Source organism: Ochotona curzoniae, unplaced genomic scaffold (genome assembly GCF_017591425.1).
Source record: "Ochotona curzoniae isolate NIBS_2020 unplaced genomic scaffold, NIBS_Ocur_1.0 contig_4612, whole genome shotgun sequence".
NCBI classification, from domain to species: domain Eukaryota; kingdom Metazoa; phylum Chordata; class Mammalia; order Lagomorpha; family Ochotonidae; genus Ochotona; species Ochotona curzoniae.
Window position 1 is genome coordinate 525,372 of NW_024466343.1, and position 16,714 is coordinate 542,085.

Below are 16,714 nucleotides of genomic sequence, written 5' to 3' on the forward strand. Positions count from 1 at the left end.
TCTGGCTGCTGCTCCAATTTTGGTCCGCCTTCCTGCTAATGTGCTCAAAAAAATAGTGGAAGATAGTCAAATACTTGTATCCCTGACAAAGATCTGAGATACACAGGATTGCATCTGTGTGATGCAATCCTGGCATTGCCACCATAAGGACAGTGAAGAAACAGATGGAATGTGTCCTTATCTTTCCTTTTTCCTGTAAGTCTGACTTTAAGTAAATAAGTAAGTAAGCAAATAAATCTTATTTAAAAAGAGAAGCTGCTTTGCTTCCCAAATATCACTATGGGGTTTTGTGAGAGATTGGGTAACAGAGAAGTGGGGTATGTTTACAAGAGACTTACTCTATTCTACTTTAAAGAAAATAAACTATTGAGAGTTCTGAATGAATTACTCTCCTCAAATTATGAGAAAAATGTAATTTCACTGTAATGATCGTTCTTATTATGAAAGCAAATAATTCGTATTCTTTTCAACTTATTCCTGTAGGGCATTTGTTATTTAAAATTATAAGTGTAAAATGTACTTTTCTGTACATTTTCTTCAGTTTTTTTAAGTAGGGGTTCATTACCTTGTCATATTTCTTTTAGGTCACTCTTTTTGAATAGCTTGTTAAACTACAGAATGGGTTGCTTAAGTAATTTGTCCTTGCTTATGTTACTCCTAAATGAGGGACCCCACATTGATTTAAAGAGTGAATAAAATTGTGTATATTGTATTAAATCACATGATCGTATGTTTTAAGCAACAGTAATGCAATGTGATATGTTAAAATGAGTTTAATATGTATACTATGTGATGTGAGCTACCCAGACTTTCTGATGAATTAGTGTTCTGACTTTGAGAACATTCATAGGATCGATTAGGCAACATTTGATGGAGAAGTGTGCACCACATTCATGCTGTCCATAAGGAATTGACATATGATGGAACTCAGGGAATTACTGTCGGCCCTATTTTTCAATATGTATTTCAAGGCCATTTATCATTCTCTTCTGTTGTGAAAGGATGTCAATCATTTTGACTGACCTTGCAGGTCTGTTTCAAAGTGACCCCTGCATGTGCTTATTAGAAAATCAGTTTGTGGACTGTTGATTCTAACATTTATTGAAAAAAAAAAAGAAATGATTCTGATTGATCAAAGCACAATAGTCCTAGTAGTGACTTGAATCACTAGAAATGCTGTTGCATATCCTTGCTCAAGATAATTTCTACATTGATCTTAAAGTTTATATTGTGGTAAAATGGGGAAAGGCAGGAGGGGAGTTGGTAATGGAGAAAGTAGAGGGGGAGGGAGAAAAAGGAAGTAAGAGAAGGATGATTCCTATGCCTACAAAAATGTATTATGGGAAACAACAACAACAACAACAACAACAAAAAGATAAAGGAAAGAGAAGAGGAAGAAAGAAAGAAGTGACAATTTATAAACTTGAATTGCCATTTCCCAGTCTGTGAAGTTTAGTAACAATGATTTTATTCTTTTGATTTTTGTTGGACTGAAGTTTTGACAATTTGAAGATCCTTGAGAGGTAGGTTTAAGACTTTATCGAACAAGACCTCAAGAGATGGAATAACATCCCATGCTCCTGGATAGGCAAAATCAGTATCATTAAAATGTCTATACTACCACAAGCTATATACATTTTCAACGCAATTCCAATCAAATTGCCCAAAACATTCTTCACGGAACTGGATACAGTGATTCAGAAGTTCATCTGGAAGCACAAAAACCACGAATAGCTAGAACCATCCTGAAGAATAAGAAGTTAGCAGGGGGAATCACAATCCCGGACCTCTGGACATACTATAGAGCAGTGGTTATCAAAACAGCCTGGTACTGGCACAAAGACAGGAAGGAAGATCAATGGAATAGAATAGAAGCACCAAAAGGGAACCCACACAGATACAGCCAATTAATCTTCGACAAAAAGACCAATGACAACTCAAGCAAGTGGGAAGGCCTCTTTAGTAAATGTTGTTGGGACAACTGGCTGATAGCCTGTAGAAACAAAAAGATAGACCCACATCTATCACCATACACTAAGATCCAATCTACATGGATAAAAGACCTAAACCTACATCCAGAAACCTTCAAACTCTTGCAAGAAAATGTAGGAAATACCCTGCAAGACCTAGGAGTAGGTCCCGACTTTCTAAGAAGGACACCAAAAGCAATAGCAGTTGAGAACAGAATAAACAAATGGGACCTCATCAAACTAAGAAGTTTCTGCACAGCAAGGGAAACAATCAACAAAGTAAAAAAGCAACCCACAGAGTGGGAGAAGATCTTTGCACACGATATAGGCAATAGGGGGCTAATTTCCAGGATATACAAAGAACTTCAAAACAACCAAAAAACCAAAACAAACAAGCCACTCAAGAAATGGGCACGGGAAATGGGCAAACATTTCACAAAGGAACAAGTCCAAATGGCAAACAAACATATGAAAAAATGTTCCAGCTCCCTGGCAATAAGGGAAATCCAAATTAAAACATCAATGAGGTACCACCTAACACCAGTTAGATTGGCCCACATAAACAAGAACACCAACGACGCTTGCTGGCGAGGATGCGGGGAAAAGGGAACCCTACTCCACTGCTGGTGGAGCTGCAAATTGGTACAGCCTTTATGGAAATCAGTCTGGAGAACACTCAAACAACTCAAAATCTGCATACCATATGACCCAGCAATTGCACTCCTAGGAATATATCCAAAACACCTGTTTTACGACAAACCAACATGCATCTCTATGTTCATAGCAGCACAATCAGTAATTGCAAAAACATGGAAGCAACCGAAATGCCCATCAGCAGAAGATTGGATAAGAAAGCTTTGGTTCATCTACTCCATGGAATACTACTCAGCTATTAAAAAAAACAAAATGCAGTTCTTTGTGGCTAAATGGGCCCAACTGGAAACTATAATGCTAAGGGAAATGAGCGAATCCCAAAAGATTAGATACCACATGTTTGCCTTGATTTAACTTGTAATTTTTGTTTGGTTGTTATTTTTTGAACCTGTCATTGATACTGTCTCAACCCAGATGTTTCGAAGAATGGAACTTGCATTATTTTCAACATATTGTTTACCCAATACTATGTCAATTAATTCCATAATGTTGTATATTGATACTGAGGTTTTGTTGGGGCTTTTAACTGACTGGATCTTTACTCTGTTAGCCCTATCTTCAGACTAGAGAAGGTCTCCCCAAGAGGCCACTGAACTTAACTGGACAATAAGACGCTGGACTTTATGCTAGATATGTGTTTGCAAGGAACGAATCTCAACTGAACTTGAACTATGGTTATGCAACAAGGTGGAGGAATCCACCATGGGGGGAGGGGTTATGGGAGGGGTGGGGGGAATCCCCAGTGCCTATAAAACTGTACTACATAATACAATGTAAGCAACAATAAAAAAAAATTGAAAAAAAAAAGACTTTTTGGAACATAGAACTGTTTCAACCAGAATTAGTCAGCTATCCACAGGAAATTTTTCTTGTAACAAGGAATTGTTTGTTTTGGTCACTTACTCTGGAAGCAAGCTTTTACTTATATTTTTTAGGAGAAAATCTGGTGCAGCTGAAGTTTTTTTTTGTTGTTGTTGTTGTATCTTTCTTCCTTTCCTTCTGGCCAAGCTTTATTTTGCCACCCATAGCCATCTCTTCATTTCTTCCTTTCCTAACTTTCCAGAGGATTAGGTGTTTCTTCCTCATCACCGCATTTCCATAGAGTAGATCAATCTGTAGTGTAACAATGATCACTGTCTGTTATATAGTTATTTCTTTATGTATTTGGCTTTACTCAGAAAATGTGAACTTAAATGTCAAGGACTACGTCATTTCTTCATTTTATTTTTTAAATTTGCAAGCACCAACAGTAATGTTAAGTACTTTTAGCTGTTTATTAAGTAAAAAAAAGTATTTGATGACGAATATTCTGGTAGATAATTTGCCTTCTGATGCAGAATATTTCCCTTTTTTTTTTTTGTTTTACCATCCCTGTGTAGTGGCTTTCTTGCTGAAATGTGATTTTGTTTAACTTTGTCTCACTGTAGTTTGAATTGGTTTCTTTGTGAATTGTTATTTTTCAAATCAAAATATAATTAGTTGTCAGCATAAATTACCCTATAACAAAATGAGTAATTAACATGACATTTACAAATGACACGCAGTAGTCCAAATGCCAACTTGCCTCTTATTTTTGTTGGTAATATGCTTTGTGTTTATCCTGGTTCTCTTTTACATGTTCAGTCAACAGGGTAATTTTGCAGGAGGAGACATTTGCACCCACATTTTTACCTAAATCGAGAAGTGTACAAAGCTAACAAATTTCCTATCAATGCTGTGTAGTATATTGCATTTTCATCAAAACTGCAGACATGAAACACTGATTTCTTCAAGAAGTGTTGCAGTAAATTGCTTTATTTAGCAGGTTGGCATTTCAGCAAATTCTTTACAACTCTTATTTATATGACTTTTTTCAACTTCTATACAACTAGCTACACAACTTTTATTTAAATAGCTTTTTGCTATTTATTTATCCAATTTTTCAGTAATCAGATGTTCTAAGAAATTTAGGTAACTATAAAAGATGGGAAACATTTTTTAATTCTTATTTTTTGTAATTTAACTTGATTGAAATAGTTTTCTGCAATTCAGAGAAATGTATCTTCTAAAAAAAAAGTGATATGATTCATGATAAATTGGCCCCCAAAGCCTTGGGACTCTGTACCAATGTGGGAGACCAGGAAGAAGTTCCTGCTCCTAGCTTTGGATCAGCTCAGCTCTATTGTGGCCACTTGGAAGTAAACCTACGGACAGAAAATCTTTCACTCTCCTTCTCTCTATAAATCTGCATTTCCAAGAGGAATAAACATTTAAAAATATAAATTCTATTTTAAACTTAACTAACATTTGTTTTTATACAGTACCACTTACAGTTGACTTTTCTCTGTAAGTCCATATAATTTATTGGAAAGGCAGTTTTCTAGAGTTAGGCTACTAGGATTAAAAATGCTCTGCTTTTTTGGGGGGCAAATGCAATAATTTGTGTATTTTTGCTTATGTATAGAAACATTCTTCAATTTTCTAATGTCATTGTGGTAAGATTGGAATGAACTTTTGAAGCCAATATAGAAAGAAAATGAGAATATGGTCAGATGGCCTGGCTTTGAGCTTGTTGGTGACATTTCTGAAGTGACTTCATGTGGAAACCAGGCTTCATTACCACACTCAACACATTGTAGGGTTGTGATACTGCCTGAGGAACATTATCACACATAAGATAGGAAAGCCGTGGAAAAAGTACTTGTGTCCCTGCCACCAATATGAGAGGGAAGCCAGAATGAAGTTATGGTATAGATTTTTGCCTGGGTCAGACATGATTTTGTGGCCAGCTGGGGATAGAACCAGTGGAAGTAAACTTACACCCTCTCTTTCTGATACTCTGCCTCTAAAATAAAAAAAAAAATCCTTTTTTTAAAAATGCATTGCTTATCCAGATGTAGAGCTACTCCATAGAATACTACCCAGTCATTAAAAAGAATGAAATTTTATCATTTGTGAAAAAATAGTCCAAACTGAAGACTATTATGCTAAATGGAATAAGCCAATACTAAAAGCACTCATATGTTTTCTCTGGTAGTCCCAGCTGCTCACTTTTTTAAAAAAAGATTCATTTTATTTATTTGTTATTGTAAAGGCAAATATAGAAAACATTAGGATACACTTTCTGGGGATGTAAGGGACAGTGCTAAAATAATTGAGATTAGTTAAGTACCTACATTTATTTATTTATTTATTATTTAAATTTTGAATGTATGGTACAATTTCATAGGCTCTGCGATTCTGAACTGCTGATTTTAATAGCTAATAGACATATGAAAAATTTCTCAGGCTCCCTAGCTATCAAGGAAGTAGAAATATAAAACATATTGAGAGATTGCCTTATATTCAGAATTCTACTAGCAGCACATGTTGGCATGGATAAGGAAAGAAAGTTACGTATCTTCAATGTTGGTGGGAGGGTAGGTTGGTACAAACATAATGGAAGTTAGTATGGAAAGTGCTAAGAGAACTTAAAATGGATATGTTGTATGACACAGTTATCCCACATCTGGGGACATATCCAAAGGAAATGAAAAATGCATATGAGAAAGTGATCTGTAGTCCTGTATTTCAGCAGAACAGTCTACAATAGCAATACAATTCAATATTTGAAACTTTTAGGAAAAGGCAAAAAGATTTATACGATCTTCATTTGAAGCTTTTACACTAATAATGAGTGTGGTCATTAACTGATTATAATAACAGCTAAAACCTGGAGAATCATGTCTTGAGTTGAAGTGATGTGGCAGATGGATTGTGTTAAAGTGGTAATATTGAATGACAAAGAACAGCAAGCATGTCATCAGGGTATGCTATGTATATAATTAGCTTCACTCCTTTATTTTAGAGTGCAGTTAGAATCCTCTACCATGTTCAAACCAGGAGCTTCTGAACAGATGGAATTCATAGATTACTTTTGCAAATTTGTGCATATTTTGTGTGTTTGCATACTTCTTTTCCTTTTACTGATTTGTAAGGGTCGATGATATAGGACAGAAAGGCACATGTCAAATACATAATCATTCTGAATTTTACAGCTTTTAATTTAGATCAAAACAAGAGCTAATTTTGAAATTTAAAGAAAGATATGTTGCTATCAAAAGTCCAATTTTCCAAATGCAATAGACAGTGTATTATGAATTTTGTTGTTTTATTGTATTTCACGTTACTATTTTTTTTTTTTTTTTTGCAAAGTCAGGCACAGAAAGAGTAGAAAGAGTTTGGAGGATATAGTGTGGAGCTAAATAATTGAAGGTAATAAGATATAAGAGCATGTTCAAATACAAGTGAAAAGTTTATTAATCTTGAAGGACAGTATTCTTGAGACTTACCTGGATTAGCTGTATAAACTGCCTAATTAGTATTCATGAGTTATCAGATCAATAGATCAATTTTATGGAAATAAAGAATGTCCACATGAGGAGCCTGGGCCATTAAATCAATTTCATTACTCAGCAAAGGTATTTTGGGTGCCCAGCATTGTGCTGTAACCGGTAAACCACTGCCTGTGACGATGCTCCATATAGAGTGTTGGATTGTGCCTTGGCTGCTGCACATCCAATTTAGCTCCTTGTTGATTTGTCTCATATAGCTGTAGAAGATGGCCCAAGTCCTTGGTCTCCTGCACCCATGGGGAGACCCAAAGGAACCCCTGGTTCTTGGCTTTGGTACAACCCTACTCTTGCTGTTTCAGCCATTTGGAGAGTGGAACAACTGATGGAAGACAGATCTTTTTAAAAAGTATCAGCGAAAAGTATCTAGCAATTTTTCTGAGCATTATCATCTATGGGAAGTGATATCGTAAATGCATCCCTGTAATTATTATACAAGGCAAAGTTTATAGCACCTGTCTCATAGAACACACACACACACACACACACACACACACACACACACACACACACACACACACTCTACTACCAGAAAAATAAATTATATGTGATGTTGCTTTGTGTCAGCATCTCTATTATAGGGTGCTTGGGGATATGCCTTTATCAAATTCTAAAAATCCAGTCTTCTAGAAATATGCCTGAAAATCATGCAATATGTACATAAATTTAAACCTTCTGAAAAAATGTAAGGAACACATAAAACAGGGGTCAATATAATTTTTTTTTTCTGAAAATGGACAAGGCATATATATTTTAGGGTTGTGGGCCATAGGCTCCTGATCCTAACTCATCATTTCATTTTTTAAACCTGATAAAGATAAATGCATAAAGAAGTATGAGCATGCTCCAATAATGTTTTATTTCAAAAAATGGTAAAGTGTCAGATTTGGTTTTGTATGCATAGTTTCCACTAAAGCAAATATGTTGCAATAATGTCAGAAATTTGCTGAACTATATACACATCTTTTAAAATACTCAAATTGTTAAACTTAGTGGTAGTATAATATAAGCTAATTTTATGTAAACTGGATTAACAAAAATAACAAAATTTAAATACAAACATTGCAGAGTAAGAAAACCATTCTAGCTCTATTCTGAATCAACTAGCAGGAATAAGGTAGTGCTAATGCCTAAGTCCACACCTAAGCTTCTATGAGGGTACTGCAAAGAGTTTGCAAAAAACATAAAATTAAAACATAAACTTAGTTTAGTGTAATTTTTAAAAATACATGCAGAGCATTTCCATAACTTGTATTTACTTCCAAGTTTTTGAAGTACACTTAAATTACCTTCATTACTTCAAAATATTTTAAGACATTTACTATGGTGAATATTAATAAATGTAGATTTCCAACTTTTTGTATGAAAGCAAAATCGAATTTAAGAAAAAGCCACACAGATAAAGCCATTTTAAAAGACTAGGTTACAAAGGTTGCAGAAAGATTATATTTGAATAAAAAGTCAATGGAGTACTTTGAAGCTAGAAAAAAGAGAACAGAGTATCAGAGATAAACTTAATTAAAACAGCTGAGGGAAACTGAAGATAATTTTAAATAGAATCCTTAAAAGATGAAAAATTCAGTACTGATCACTCCAGCTTTATTTATTTTTAAAATTTTACTTGAGATCACTGGTTATCTTAGTCTTTTGTGGTTCCATGGATTTTATAATTTTTTCCAATTTTGTCAATAATGTCATTGGCGTTGAATTGAGCTTATAGATTTCATTATGTGTTTTAGGAATTTTAGAAATATTGATTCTTACAATGTGTGAACAAGGCATCTATTTCAATCTGTTTGTGTATGTGGGAGGGCCCTGATTGATATTACTCATCAGTGTTGTATAATGTCTGTTGTAGAGATTCTTCATTTTGGTTAAATTTATTCCAAGACCATCTTTGGTAGCTGTTATGATTTAGATTGTTTTTATTGATTTTCCTTCAGTAAAATCATTATTTATTGAATAAAAATGTTACTGATTTTTATAAGATTTTAAAAGTAATTATATTTTATTTATATTAGGTGAATACATTTCATCCATTTTATATCCATAGACTTAGGAGCATAATGATATTAAGTTGGTTTTTTTGTCTTAAAATTTACTTGGATTTGTTCATCTGTTCTGATAATCTTGTGGTGGAAATCTTTATGTTTCTCAATGGACAAGTTTGTGCCAACACCAAAAAGGAATATTTTTATTTCCTCCTTTTTTGTTTTAATGATCTTTATTTATTTCTATACCCTAATTTCTTGCTAATGCTTCCGATAATGCACTGTGAAACAGTTGTGAAATTGGGGATGACATTAGGCAGCTCATTAAACCAGCCCTGGGAATACTATTACTTTTTCCTTTCTAGCTACTCCTCTTCTTATCTACCTTCCTGATAATATGCATGGAAAGGCAATGGCCAGTGATCCAAGTACTTGTCCATTTGCCATCTGAGTGAGAGTTCCAGTTTCAAGTTTGGTGTGACTGGGTCCAGGCTGTTGAGAATATTGGGAGAGTGAATTGTTGGAATGAAGATCTTCATTCCCCATCCTGTTGTGTGTGTGTGTGTGTGTGTGTGTGTGACTTTATATTTCAAATATATAAATCTTTATAAAAACATGATGAGAGTACACATGTTGACTTTTTCCAGATCTGAAGGTAACATTTCCAAGTTTCCCCAACAGTATAATATAGGATGTGCATTTATAATATATAGTTTTTATGGTTTTGAAGTGTATTTTTTGCCTGACTGACTTAACAATCTTTATCATGAAGGAATTGTGTGTGTGTTATTGCCAATTGAATTTCATCCTTTGGAAATTGCCTGCTAATTTCCTTTGCCCATTTCTTAACTGATTTGTTAGGTTTGCTCTTTTTAAGATTCTTGAGCTGGTTACAAATTTTGAATTTTAATGCAATGTAAAATATGCGGTTTGTAAATATTTTCTCCCATTGTAGTGGTTGCCTTGTAATTTTGTTTACAATTTCTGTTGTGGGAATCTCATAGAGGCAGAGCACACCAAGGTACTCAACATGTTGTAAACCAGAATGCAGAGTATCCAACCTCTCAAGGAAAATGAATTTATTATAAAGCAGGGTGGCAACTATCTTTCAGGATAGCACAATGAGGGGGAGGGAAAACAGAGTTTTTTATAGCTATAGTGAATATACAAAAAATCATGCTATGTGCACAAGAGCAGGGTGAAAATCATGCTACATGCACAACAGCAGGGTGGTCACTGGTAGCAATCTGTTAATTCTAAAAGCAAACAAAGAAAATTACCAAGGTCAGCATGCACTAAAACAGACAATAACGTTAAATAGGCTAGAGGCTCTCAGCTTTCCAAGGGCATCACCCAAACTAGCACTTTTGCAGAGTTCATGGTTGTCCTGTCGCTGTTGTGTGCTTTAGCTGATCCATATCACAACATGCAAAACCAAGCAAACAAAAACAGTAACAACAAGAACAACAACAACAAACTATTGTTTACGCTCATGGACACAAAGTAGAACCTTCCTCCAAATCCTGGCCCATGAAGAAGCAGATTGTTGTCTTTCATGCCCCAGCACAGATAAGTTTGTTTTCTAATACATATTTAACCATGAAACTTTTGATTGGACACATGGAATTTGTCTTGATTGCCCACCCAACTTGTTATATAAAGTGATACCTGCATGCACCCAAACTGCAGTTGATCTTGTAGCATTGCTTTATTTGAGCAAGTTGTATTCGTGATATTGCTCATATATTGTTAATGCCACATACATACATCTTGCCATTTCTTTGAAAGCCTGCTTCACCCCACTTTTCTCAGGAAAGCTTCTGCTTACAAGTATTAATCGTTTAGCTTTTTGTCTTTTTCAAATGTTTTTTACACTGAGAAGAGATTCCCTGAGTAGCGTAAGTGCATTTCCTTGTCAGTACCGAAACTTCTAAGTGTGAGAAATCACATTTCTCTATTTTTGTTTCAATTGCCTGTGCTTTTGCAATCTTTTTTCAAGAAATCTATGGCTACATTTATGTCTTACCATTTGTCCCCAACATTTTCATCTGCTAATTTGGTAGTATTTATCAAATTTTCCTAGGACAGTGGTTGAAGAGGTTGTCCTTTTTCCCTAAATTGATTTTAGTTCACTTGAGAAATATTAATTGGCTGTAGATATGTGACTTAATATCTGGGGTTTCTATTCTGTTCCATTGCTCTTTGTGTTAATTCTTGTGTCAGTACCAGATTCCTTTTTTTATTTAAACTACCCTGTACTACCTCTTGAATCTGGTATTGTAATGTTCCTAATTCTGGTTTTGTTTAAGATTGCTTTAGATATTCAAGTTCTGTTGTCCTTCCATATTAATGTTTGCAACATTTTTCTAGATCTGAGAATAATTACATAGGTATTTTGTTTGGAATTACACTGAATCTGTAGATTGCTTTTGGTTTTATGGTCATCTTAATATTTGACCAATCCATGAAAATGAAAGATTATTTTTTCATTTTTTTGTGTAGTATTCCATTTCATCCTTTAATGTTTTGTAATTTTCATCAGCAATTATTCACATCCTTTGTTAAAGTTGTTCCAAAGTATTGAAATTTTTGAGACTGTGAGACTGATCTTGCAAGTTCATTCTGAGCCATGGGGCTTTTGATGTACATAAAGGCTATTGATTTTTGTTTGCTGATTTGACATTCTTCAACTTTGCTAAAGTCTTCTATAATTTATAATAGTTTCACACTGAAATCTTTTGTTTCCCCTTTGTATAAGATCATGTTATCTGCAAACAGCGATGATTCCCTATTTGTTTCACTTATAAGTTTTTCTTGCCTAATGACTCAGGTCAAAATTTTATTTTCCCACTTATAAAATATTATTATTTTGTGATACAGTTCCTTAGGCTCTGGTGTTTCCATTACCCCAAACTCTCCCACCCCCACTAATTTCCCATATGTTACTATAAGAGTAAAGTCCTTCATAAATAGTCGTAAGTCCATCATTGCAGACATGGATAATGGCAGAGAGACCAGCATCATACTGTCATATTTAATGGTTTAATTGGGAGTTCATCTTGGATCTGGAAGTGGAGATGCATACTGCATTGTATCCTCACATCTGGATATGATAACCTCCATTACACTGTTACTGTACTCCCCCCTTAAATGAAAAGCCACAAAACAAATCAACAACAGGAAAAAAATGTAAGTTTACAACACCATGAAGTTAAATAGCATGCTACTCAATGACTAATGTGTCGCTGAATAAATGCAAAAGAAAATCTGAAATGTTCTTGAAGAAAATGATGCTACTATATGACCTATTAGTCAGTAAAGAATTTAATAAGAGAAAAAAAAACACTATTTTGAAGAAAAGCAATAAAATCAGACAACCAAATTCCATGGTTTCTGCTGATCTTTGTTAGTGATATATGTCTCCTGTAGGTACAGAAAATTGAGTTTTGTTTTTTGATACAGTCTACTAATCTGTGATGTTCGATTGATGAGTTTAAGTCATTTACATTCAGGGTTAATATGGATGGGTAGTAATTTGGTCCTGTCATTTTAGCAATGGGTTGTTCATTGTTTGATTTAGTCTTCTGTTGTTATTTTACCGGGATGTTCTTCATATTTGCCTTTGGTTTTGGTTGGTGCTATTACTTTTCTCTGTCAAGAGAACATATTTAAGTATCATTTTGTAGGGAAGGTCTGGAAGAGGCATATTCTTTGAATTTTTTTTTTTTACTGTGAAAAAATTTTATTTCATTTTCAAAGTTTGCTGGGAGCGTTATTCTGGACCAACATTCTTTTTCTTTTAGAATCTAGAATGTTACTCCATTCTCTTCTGGTCTATAGAGTTTCCTCTGACAGATCAGTTGTGAATCTGATTGCCATTCTTCCATATGCCAAATAACTGTTTTCATGTGAACATTTAAGGATCTTTTCCTTATGTTAAATTGAAGAGAGCTTGATAATCTTGTGTTATGGTGAGGAATGTTTTTGATCAACCCCGTTGGGAGTTCTATACGCCTCTTCCGTTCTGTTTCCCAATTTATTTTCCACATTAGGGAAGTTTTCCTTTTTTACTTCATTGAGTGCAGCTTTAAACCCAGCTTCTTTTTCTAGCCTTCTGGAACTACAATAGCTCTTATATTTGGCCTTTTAATAGTGTCTCTTAATTCTTGGATGCTTCTCTTAGTTTGACTCATTTCCTCTTCTAGTTCTTGATTGTCTCACCATTGTGGCAAGAAATAGATTCTTTCTTCTGCCTCATTCATGCTGTTATGGAGGCTTTCCATTGAATTTTTAATGTACTCTATTGTGTTTTTCATTTCTAATAATTCTGCTTGGTTTTGTTTCAGTGTTGCTATTTCCTGTGTGACATATTTCTTAAATTCCTGCATGTGCTTCTCATTGTTCATAAAAACTTTTATAACAAGTGTTTTGTATTCTGTATCCCCCTTTTTCTCGATGTCTTCCTCAGTTAACTGAGGTTGGCAAAGGGTTTGGCTCCCTTTGTAGAGAAAACTTCAGTAATCTTCATTGTGCCTCTGTCTCTTGCTCTTGGTCATTGTACTTGTGGTTATCAGAGTCTTCTTGGGGCAGGTTTCTAAGTTGTGTAACGCACAGGTCTACAGTTTGATTTTACTTATTGCAGTTGGTACATGGCTATTTGCAGTCACTTGTGCCACAACCTCCCTCTAACAAATTCCATGTCTTGATTCTTATGTTAGATTTCCACCAGGGTCTCCATAGCCCCAGCTCTCAGCTCACCACCCTCCACCTCCTGTGCTACCATGCTGAGGCTGCACTGTTGTCTGTACAACCTTTCTCCCCCTTCCTGTTTGAGCAGGTCCCTGAATTAGGGAGATACCCAGAGTTCTAAATACCTAGGATGTTGTTGGTGCTGGTCTTGCTGAAACCTGCTGGCCATTAGGTCTGAGGGCCACATGGATCTATTTTGACCTGTAGGATGCCAAATTCGATATTGTTTTCCCTATGAGACCAGTGCAGTGCACTGAGCTCAGTGAGTTTGCTCCTGGCTCATAGCATTCACAGCACACTGTTGTGAAACCAGTCAAATGGCCTTTGCTACACTGTACAAAATAGTGCCTCATATGCCACTACTAGAGTTTTTGATCTGCTGGTTGTCAGGTCTGAGGGCTACCTAGACCTATTTTGAATGGAACCTGTAGGATGCCATTTTGCTCCGATCCAATGAACCTGAAATGAGTTTGGTCCCAGCTTACTGCATTGTGCTAGACCACAAATTGGCACCTGATTTGGCTCTGGTAGGGTCTGGGCTGTGAAATCCACCCTGTTCCTGCACTGCCTGTCTGGGGTCTGCTGCTCTGTCTCTGCTCCTGATCAAATCTAACAAATCAACTCAGCAGGAATGGGAATTATTTGGCTGTGTTCATTTCCTGCACTCCTGGTGAACTTTCCTTCCCACCTGTCTGCTCATGGAGCCTCAGCCAGCAGTGGAGCTGATTGCCACTCGCTGACTGCAACTGGAGTGTCTGGTCACTGTAACACCACTCCGTTGTTTCTGCTACTTTTCCACATCTGTTAGTTGTCAGGTGCCCTTCTGTCATTGACATGCTCTCTCTTATTTTCTAGACTGTGCCCTCTCTGCTTCAACCTGACTAATGATTCTCCATTTCTTTAAATGTGTCCTTATTGTATCATAACATTGTGATTCTCCCTGACCAGATCATCCAGGCCTATGTTGAATCATAGTGATGGTAGTGGGCATTTTTTTAAATTTCTGGATATTTGCAGAAATTCAAGATCCTAATTTTTTCCATCCATCATGATACTGACTGGATTTGTCATATTATTTCTTGACTGTGTTGAGAAATGTACCTTCTATACCCAATTTTATGAAGATTTTGATCACGAATCACATTTTATTTCATTAAATACTTTCTCTGCATCTTGAAATAATAATATAGTTTTTACTTTTCAATTAATGTGATATGTCAAGGATAAATCACGTTTGATTGAAATGAATGATCTCTCTGCTTTTGGCTTCAGTTAACCAGCATTTTGTTCAGGATTTTTGGATCTGTTATCATCAAGGATATTAGTTTATACTTCTTTTTCTTTGGGGTATCTTTATCTGTCTTGAGGATTAAAGTGATGTTGAGCCTCTATAAGTAGTTTGAGTGGATTGCCTCCATTTCAGTTATTTTTGTTCAGTAGCATTTGAGCAGGTGCATTTGAGAAGGCAACTAGTTTGAGCTCTTACATTGGTTTTGCACCAACCCTTCTCTCTTGTTCCTGGAATGCAAGCATGGCTGTCCTGCTTACCCAGGATGAGATGCTTCCAACCTAATAAGAAAGTGAAGGTAACAGTATTCACCTACAATGATGTACCATGTTGTTTCTTTAATGTTGAATCTCTAATTCTGTTATTTCTAGCTTACCCACCCTTAAAAAAGGAAAATTTAACTCACTGCTTAAAATGCAACTGATTTTTATTAATCAAAGGATTGTTATTTCACATTTAGTCTACCAATCTTCAATATTGCTAGAGCAGAAGTGTTTTCTAACTATGTATCATGCCACAATCCAGGTAAATTATTCAGTGGTAAATACTATTAGGTTTTGCACAGCATCAACATGTCTTATTTTCTTAAATTTCTTGCTAAGGAAGGATATATTCCTCATCAAGACACCTGTTTCTTCATGAATTAATACTTGTTTAGTATTTTAGCCATCATTGATGGGGGTTTCTTTCATAGCTTTTGTCTACTGAAATTCTTGAATTTCTCTATGTGCTTGCTGCATCTTAACTGTATGTTTTTGCCTGATTCATTTTCAGCCTGTGGCTTTGCATTGGCTTTTGTTGATTTGATGAATGCATGCACATCCTCAGGATTGAAGACATGTTTTTAAAAAATGTCTGCTGTAATGCTTTAAAATTAGACTCCCCTTTCCTCATGTTCATTTTTCATCATCTCTCTGAATGCAACTTATTTTTATTTATGTTGTGGCATTAAAATAGAATACCTTGAGGCCACAAATTTTATTTTCAACTTGTTTGTGTTATCTATTATATAGTGCTTTTCACATAACAAATCCAATATATGTTGAATGGATTTGTCTGCTAAAAAGCTCATTACATGGTCCAACAATTTCAATTGTTTATATTACCAGTTTATACTAGCAAAGCATGTAAATGAAATTATTTTATGTTTAAATACTTTAATTTATATTTTCACAAGATACTTTCACATATGTGGCTTAAGGTGTATGTGTCATAGGTTGCATTTCAGGCGGGTTTTTTTTTTAGAATCTAAAGGCCATATTTAGTTATCCTCAGGATGGCCACTTGGTTGAAATTATGCCATGCTTCTTAGTTGTCAATTCCAAAGAAGTAGCAATGCTAAAAGTGGTCCTGTTTGCTCACATGAAGGATATTTCTCAATTTCCCCTTTCTGCTTACTGTAGCTTTTACCTTGTTTTACAGCTGCAAAATGTTTTGTTTAAATCAAAATTTAATTTTATTAGTTTTCCTGTGTTGAAGTTTGAATGTTAACAAAATCAATTTTATATTGATGTTTTCCCCCTAAAGGATGGTCCTTTTCTCAGTGTTAGGAGGAGATCAAAAGAGATTTGATTATCAAAGCTTTCCACATGAAATTCATGGGGAAATGTTAAAATTTCAGAAAAACTTAGATTAAAAAGCTTACAATATAAAGACATTTAATAGTCAAAGGCATACAGTCAGAGGTGTTTT